The 9185-nt window shown below is 33.9% G+C and overlaps 1 long non-coding RNA gene across 1 annotated transcript; it reads right to left on the bottom strand.

Annotated features, from left to right (window-relative positions):
• Positions 1–4674: 4674 nt before the first annotated feature.
• Positions 4675–7421, bottom strand: LOC127125480 (uncharacterized). The gene is made up of 3 exons (XR_007804663.1): positions 6827–7421; positions 6544–6723; positions 4675–6441 (listed from the first exon to the last, which is right to left on the bottom strand). It is a non-coding gene; the product is annotated as an uncharacterized LOC127125480 (long non-coding RNA).
• Positions 7422–9185: the final 1764 nt, after the last annotated feature.

Below are 9185 nucleotides of genomic sequence, written 5' to 3'. Positions count from 1 at the left end.
TAATCCACACGAACAAAGTACCTTCAATCTCAGTACTAGATGTTATGAGTGAAGACTCTGAGAGAGAGAGAGAAATGTGGCTAGAGTTTTAGAAACTGAATTTGATCAAACATCAAATACTTCAACACGAAGTTTCTTTTTATAAAACTATTTGTGTGGATTGCAAGATGACTACCCCATTAAGCACAATGTACTTTACGGTATAATGTATTTCCACTACTACAATTTTTACATACAATAACACCAATTTAATAACATTTTTTTATTAAAGAGCTATTAAATAGTAAATACAAGGACATATGATAACGCTTCTTTTTAGGGGGCCTCTTATGGGTTTTAACCTATAATAGCATTTTCTTAAAAACGTCATTATAGGTTGCTTAAAAAAAAAAAGTTAAACTTCAGAATAGCACTTTTTGAAAACGATATTATACCATTACGACTATGATAGCACTTTTTACATAAAAGCTATTATAAATTTATTTCTATAATAACACTTTTTAAACATAGGCAGATTTATAATTGAAATTTAATTAAAATCATATATAATTATATTTAAAATTAAAAGTAATATATATATATATATATATATATATATATATATATATATATATATATATATATATATATATAAAGAATAGATCAACATTTTTAAATAAAAAAATTAGAAAGGTCATCAAATCGACGGGGCTACTACGTCACTAGTTCATTGGTCGAAGTACTAGGTTATTGGTCGAATCACGTTACTAAACTAGATTAAGCTAATTAACTCAGTTAAATAAATAAATCTCTATAACAAAACGACATAGTTATTAAATCAGTCAAATCTGATGACTTATCTCTAAAAAAATATGGCATCGATACAATTTTAAATTTTCACAATATTATAATTTTACTTTACAAATTCATTATTTAAATTTAAATTTTAAATATAGTCATCATACACAATAAAATAGTATAAAATATAAATTTTAATAAATTGTAAATAATATCTAATTGTATCATAAACTGAATAATAAATAATGAATTTAGTTTTAAAGAGGGAAAGTTGTTCTAAATAAAATTAAAAAAAAAAGTCTACTTATATTTTTATTTTATTTTATATTTAAAAAAATTATTAAAATCATGTCTTGAAGAAAAAAGTAAGCATTTAATTTGTGGGTTTTTATGGTTTTTTTTTCTTCGAATTCTGACAAATTCTCACTAGTTCAATAACTTACTCGATTCTTAAATTGAGCAAATTGATGATCTTTCCAATTCTTGATTCAATCAATTTGATTTTTAAAACATTGCTTTAAATATGTGAACTATGTTTTTCAAGTATGGATGATGAAATCATACAACTTTTAACTTCATCAGAAGTCTTGCTCTAAAAAAAGTTCATCAAATTTAAGATGTTTAACTATAATGTCACTTTTAAAAGATGGAAATAAGTACTTAAAAGATGAAAACTTGGTTTCTTTATTTATTTGTTTTGGTGCGTTATGTATGTCCTGTCATAGCCTATTATGATGTGACTACTTAAACTCAGTGTTAAGGGTTAACCCTCACACTGCCTTGATGCTGGTGAATTTAAAACAATTTGTAAACTTTGAGTTTAATAAACATCGGGTTTATGTCATGACATGAAAGTTATACTGTTTATGAGATTTGTAATTATTTTTTCAATCAATACAATTGATTGTGTCATTTATTCAATGAATGTGTTGTTTTTGTCTATATTTGCATTTTGAGGAGAATAAATGAAATTGTTTATGCTATAATATTGAGTTACAAAATCACTGCATATATTTTTTCAGCAGAGAAACCCTTTAATAGTGTTTTTCTACAAAGTGCTAATAAATATTGGGGCTTAGGATAGCGTTTGTTCAAAGAGCGCTATTAATTAATAAGTCTATAATAGCACTTGATATAAAAGCACTATTTGTTTCTATTTAGGAAAAAGCACAAATCTAGGTTAGGATAGCACTTCTGAGTAAAACTCCATTAAAGACTAAGCTTTTAATAGCGTTTAAAAGCGCTATTATAGGTGGCTAGTCTATAATAACGAGAGCTTTAATAACACTTAAAAGCATTATTAAAGGTAAAAAATACTATAAAATGTCTTTTTTGACATAGTATTCACTTAAGTATATTGTATTTCATGATGTTCTGTACGTTACTTAAGTACATTATGCTATATAGTATTCCTTATTTCACTTAAGTACATTATCTTACGTTATACCATGTAACTCTAATTAATGCTAATGCATTGCAAGACCACGAAATTAAATAAGTTTCACTGATTTATTTTCTCCCACCAATACTTCGTTATGTGTGTTGCCATGTAGGTTCTCTTAACATTAGAAATTATATCAAATCACATATTTAATATAATAAACACTGATAAGTGTCAAACAACACATCACTTTTAGGCATGGCAACGGGGCGTGTCAGAGATGGTTTTTAACTCCCCCAAACCCAAACCCGAATCCCAAAATAATCCTCGTTCTCCGCCCCAAATCTAAACGGGGATGAGGAATTAAAACTCAAACCCGTCCGATCGTCCCAAACGGGTTCGGGTATACACGTCCAACCACCATCCATTTAGTGAAATTATTTTTTTAAAATCAAATTACATTACAAATAATAAAATAAAAAAATTTAAAAAAAAATTCATACATACATTTCGAATATTTTAAATAATTAATACAAATCAAAATATTAAAACATTGACCATTTATTTAATATTATAAATCATCAAAAATAAATAATAATGTACATAATAAAATAAATGAGACGAACTCGGGGTCGGATTCGGGGTGGGTACTAGTGTCCCCATTACTCGACTCGTCCTCATATTTTATAATCGGGGAAAATCGAAACCCAAACCCAAACCCAGTCAAAGCGGGTTTTCCCCGTCAACTTTGAGGCGGATTTTAAGGTGGGTACCCGCGGATACGGGTTATATTGTCATGCCTAATCACTTTTATATCATGTGATATGATAAAACTTTTTTTGATAATGTATATGTGTATAGTTTTCATTTTACTCTTATATCTATATTAAACACATGACATAAACTGTGTCACCCTTATCCAAATCGATATTAGGCCCATAAACATTTATGTTGTTATAGAGGATGAGAAAATTCAATTTAGGTTAATCATGCCCCCTCAATATGATTTGTGGAGTACATATTTATGGTCATCCTGTTATGAACAATATTTGGTTAATAATAAAGTGCTCGAATCCACATTTAGGATCCATAGTGATTTCAGGTCTAAGAGTGATATACCTTACTATCACCCCGAGAATAACTTATGACACTTGAATAACATTCTATATAGTATTTTTAAGGTAGTTGATCTAGTATAAATATTACTCCTAATATGTATAGCTATTAAAGACATGATATCTATTTATTCATGATCGGTGAAATGTGATCATCAATCTATCCACACAATAGTCGCAATGCCTTAATGTTATCTCACATCATAATAAAGCTTATTTATGACTTCTCGAAAAGTGTATCGATAGTGTCACAGTAATAAAAAGATCGAACCCACAAGGATTGTGCTCCAACAAACCAACAACTGTGCAATGTAAAGGAAAAAACAGTAAATTGGGGGGGGGGGGGGTCAGGTTTTTGAACGAAAAACAAATTACGAGTTTAAATAAAACTAAGAAAGATGATTAGGTTATGCATTAGAGTCCTCTTATCCTCTCTTATTGATATATCATGCCTTGTATGAATGGCCTTATCCTTATAATCTTATGACGAATTAGAAAAATCGTTATAGCCAGTCCCCCACAAAATAACTCACTAACCACTACTCGGAGATTTCTATCCCTAGTCCTCCAGCGTAAGCAGGGTTAGGCGATGTATAGAAAGTTTATTCCATATTCCACTACTCGGGGTCTCCTATCCCTATTCAACCAGCGTAAATAGAACAATTGTCCTAGGTCCAAAACATAGGCTAAGGGTTAGTAATCCCTATGTGTCAAATATTAGATTAACTGAGTATCTTAAATAAAAAGCATTAAGAATAAGCAACTGTCACACCCCGATTTTGACCCCGATATTCATATCATTATTTCATTCATTATTTGTTCCTCATGATTTTGTTCCTCTAATATGGTACCCCTTTTTCATGAGCATCAAGTGGTCTCCTTTTCTGTTATGGGTGCACCTTGTTGTGATGTGCGCATTCAAGGCGAGGTTCTACCGTCAACATGCTTAGATACATAGGTGCATTCCGCGTCGGTGGTAATCAAGGAATTCGATGATTATTGTGCTTGGATTAGAGTATGTGGTCAAAAATATTTGTCATGAAAAGCTTTTATGAACATTATTTGATTCAAGAAGATTTCAGTGGTTTACCATGTTTTAAGGGAGAGTCATTATCATGTGAGTTTTTCAAGAGGGACCAAGCATGGTTGTCGTCGGAATCAATCTAGTGGCCGAAGGCCATCCTTTATTTGATTGGATTTTAATAGATAATTCAAGGGAAACACAAAAGGAGTCTCAATCATGTTCAATAATTTGGTTTTGATATTGGGATTTAAATCTAAAAGGGGGCATTTGGTTGAAGCTACTGATACTCACGTGCAAACTTTATGCTTGGATCCTAAGGAAACAAATGTGCATCAAGTTATTGTTAACCAAGCGCCATTCAAAGTAGGCTAAGACCATGCAAGAGAAAATAATAAATCTTCATCAGATCTTAATTGAAGTGGCATACAAAGGAGAAACTAGTATGTTAATTGAGGAAAATTACAATCATTGCAAATGATGCAATAAAATTAGTTGTTGGCCATTAACACTGGACCAAGCAACCTCAAGAAAATCTAATTCGTTGGTCGCTTCAGGATAGGTTCTGTTTCAATTTCTTCATCGCAAACTGCTTCATCAAAACTTAATATCCGAATGTGTAGAAGCTTGATGGTAGTTGTGTCTTCTATATTCCTTACCACCATACAATTGGGTTAACAATGTATCCTTATTGCTCAGGATCATTATCTCACTTATCATTGTAATATGGTTGAGAGGATTCACTATGGTCCTTCATAGCCATATCAGCATCTGCAATTGTTTTCTCTGCTGACCCAACTGCTACTTCAGCAGCAGACTTAGAATCTTCAAAAATATAGGGCATAACCATTTGCACTGCCAGATGATATTGTGGATTGCTGCTTATTTGATTCAATTGACGCATCTATCAACGCCTTCACTGGCAGGGTGCTAGCACTAACAAAAGTTTGTTGCCCTTCTATTAGCTCTTCTGGAAGCTGGAGAAGCTCTTTTTCAGACTCTGCAGTATCCTAATCAATTTGATGCTCTTTAGCAATTTCCTTAAATACTTTCAACTTCACTTCACCAGGAGGTTTGCGTACTGAGAACTTGTATGAGCAAATTCTTAGAAGTTTAACGGTAGGGCTAGCACTAGGTGATAATGATGGAGAGATTGTCAATGCAAATAATTTCCTGAGTACTTGCAGCCAAGAGTTTCGTGCTCGAGGAACCGATTTACTCAAGCGCACTCGTAAATACATATTGCGGGAACACCTACAAAAAAAGGAAAATGAATGCAAGAGTGATAGCTTTAACGAGTATGTCAAGCGGATTGATGCCATAGAGAAGCAAGTAACTGAATTTGAAGCAATGGTCTCTATGCTCGATAAATATATGGCTCTGTTGGAATCAAAAGTCCAATCTGATTACCAAACCAAAAGTCCTTCGTCCTAAATATGGGTTTTAAACAAAGGTCCGCGTCTGTGATATGGGGTGCGACCAAAAGGATTTTGATTTAGCTGAAACTGCAACATGATCACAATTGACTGGGTTTCTTTGCAATATCAAGAGACGTGATGCGACTGCAACCAATTATGAAGCGCTTTCCTCTCTGCAACTGTTCAGACCTTACTTGACAAACTTGCTTCCAAAGAGTTTCTTAATTACATCACAAACACCAAGCTCGATGTCTCACTCTTGAAACAGTTAAGAGCAACACTACACACTCTTCAACCTGTGCTAGACACTGCAGAGGAGAAGCAAATCAAAACTCCTTCTATCAAAGAATGACTTGATGACTTGAAAGATGATGTCTACGATGCTGAAGATTTACTCAACCAAATTAGATATGATTCCCTTCGATGCAAAATGGAGAACAAACTACCAGCAATAAAACAACATCAAATTGTGAGATGTGACAATATTTTTGAGAAAAATATACACAGTGGAACTGCTGATTCTTTTCGTTCTGAAGTGGTGGAAACTGAGACCAACAACGCAAAGTTGGAACTACAAAATTCTGTTGATTCAGGTGCACAGATGGATGACATGGAAAAACCATTTATAACCCCTTGTAAAGCATTAACAGTAGAAAAAAAACGCCATCGCCACCTTCAACCCGCAGCCCCAAGCGAAGACATACTTTCCATTCTTTTGCTCGCATTTCACTGCAGTAAAAATCATAATAACTTGGTAAGGCAGTAAAAATTCACAAACAACAAAAAAGGAACGAGACGTTTTCACAAGAAAAAGTACAAGGTACATGTTACCTTTTTCAAAATAAGCATCAAAATGGGGTAGACAACAGAGCAGCGCAAGGGAGCGTCCTCCCAGGCCGATATCTTTTGATCTCAGTGGCCAATTCCAAACCCTAGCAGGATGAATATAAAAGGGAGAAATTTCTCCTCATTGAGCGGCGACTACTGTTCAAAAAGGAAGAGGACGAACCCCTAAGAACACCACAACCAAATCAATCAGAGCTATTCTTGAGAACCCAAACAAATCTATAAAAGCGTTGAGTCCAAAGGAAAAAGAAGAGAAGTGGTCACGCACCTGTTCATTTGCTCCAAAGTACCCCGATCCGGTAAATTTATTGCCCCTTTTTGCGTTTCATTCCCAGATTCACGAATGTGTGCATAGTTTATCTCTTCCATGCTTTGTTTTTATTTCTCTGCAAAATGATTGTCCCCTTTTTGTCGTTTGATGTTGGAGGTTGACGTCGTTGATTAGGGTTCAGGATTTGGTAGATGTCAATTGCATTTGTTCTTTTTTCTTAATGCTGAAGTTTGGTTCGTGTAAGGAGAAATAGACTGTGATTTATTTCTGTAAGTGTTTCAAGCTGAGAAGAGAAAGGTTTGAGGCGGATCAGAATACTTCACGTTTCAGTTTCATTTTTGTGTTAAAATGAGTTTTAAGGCCAAAGATGAACGGTACCTTTCCCACTGCCCGAGATTAATATTGTTTTGTTTCTCCCTAGGCTTTAATGGCCTTCTTTCTCGGTCACGACGTGTGGCCATTGGGGTGGGAGAATCTTGTCTCCACACGTGCCTTCCTATGGAAGAGGGAGAGGCTTACTGGATCTGACCCATGGTTTCGGATAACCCGGATAGATCCCGCCCCATTTGGGCCTCCTAGGTTAACGACCCACCTCCGTTCCGTCTAGTTTGTTGCACCCTGATGGGCCTTAGGAGCATTCAGGGCCCACCTTTTTTCTGTTTGTGTTGGCATTTGTTTTGTTTTTATTTTTTCTCTTTTCCTTTTCTTTTAAGAAATAATTCTATTTAATTTAAATGAATTTTTGTTTATCAAATTAGATTTTTTTATCAATACCTAAGTTTTAGTCATATATTTTATTATTATTATTATTATTTTTATTATCATCATCAATTATTTAATATGACTTAGGTGGTGATTCTTTCTTTTTTCGAGATTTATGTGAATTATCATATTTATGCTTGTTTATTCGTTTGTACAAATTATTGATTTTGTGCGCGTGGTATGTTATAATCATGATAGAACATTTCAATTTCATTGATCAAAACACAATTCAAACCAAAAAATAAATCACCTAATTCTCGATTCAATGTCGGGTCCCCATTTCCATACCTTTGTAAGTCGATTGCTTGTAAGCATCGCCATCAACCTCACATAGCTTACTCTTGGGCTTCCTTACAATGAGACGGTTCTCTTGCACTTACGTTCATGCATTGCTAGTTGATTATTTTGTTCCATTTTAATTATTCCATTACTTTGAATCCCCATTTGACAAAAATGTACCCTCGCTCCCATGATGTGTAATGATATTCTACTGTTTTATTTCTTTATTTGCTTGACTGTTTAGTTAGCTACTAACACAAGAATAAAATCAACCATTTCCAAAATATCAAAAATAAGACTCGACCCAACGTCGAGTATTTTTCCCAATAAATAAATCCATTCCATTTCATCCAAACCATTTTATTCAAATCTTTCTCAATCGTTCATCAAATGCTTGATCCAATGTCAAGCCATTTTCATAATAAAAACTAAAAAAGACTTAATTCATATTTAAGACCTTTTCAATAAATATGGAAATGGAACGTGGTGGATACCACGCACTCCTGAGACTAGGGTTCGAGATGGATGTTTCGCCTATCTTAGCTCTCGCCATCATCCAAATCCATCTATTCTGTTTCTCCCAAACATTCTTTCAAATTTCTCTTAAACGTCCATCAATGCTTGATCCAACGTCAAGTCATTTTCATAATAAAACTCAAAATACTTAATTCCTATTTAACACTTTGCAAATAAAGATGGAAATGGAACATGGTGGATACCGTGCACTCTTGAGATTAAGATTCAAGGTGGATGCCTCTCCTATCTTAGCTTTCACCATCATTTAAAATTGTCAATGCGGTTTCTTCAAACCCTTTCCTAACCAAATTCAAAAACACTTAATTCTTATTAAATACTTTTGCAAATAAGATGGAAATGGAATGTGGTGGATACCACGCTCTCCTGAGACTAGGATTCGAGATGGATATCTCGCCCATCCAAGTTCTCGCCATTACTCAAAATACATCAAACCAATCAATTTCTTTTCTCGCCGCCGTGCGATTAAATCTTAAACCCTTTCTCAAACGAAAGGTACTTTGTTTCAAAACAATGCAAGGCAATGTTTCTCCACCTGTTTTGGGTAGTCCAACAATGTTTTTGTCGATTTGACACAAAGTAGCTTTCGCTAAAATCGACCAACAAACAAACATTTTCTACCCAGAACTACGTAAGCCTTGAGTTCTCTATTGAGATATGTAGGAGCAGGATTTGTAAATCTTGTCAGGCCCACTAATAAAAAACTTAGGTTTAGTCCTTTGTTGAAAATCCAAAAACATTCCTCTCTCTTCTATTCTTTCTTTCCCACCTAATAACTCAA

This window comes from Lathyrus oleraceus, chromosome 3 (genome assembly GCF_024323335.1).
Source record: "Lathyrus oleraceus cultivar Zhongwan6 chromosome 3, CAAS_Psat_ZW6_1.0, whole genome shotgun sequence".
Classification (NCBI taxonomy): Eukaryota; Viridiplantae; Streptophyta; class Magnoliopsida; order Fabales; family Fabaceae; genus Lathyrus; species Lathyrus oleraceus.
The sequence above is the reverse complement of the archived record's forward strand: the minus strand, read 5'-3'. Positions and strand labels throughout refer to the sequence as shown.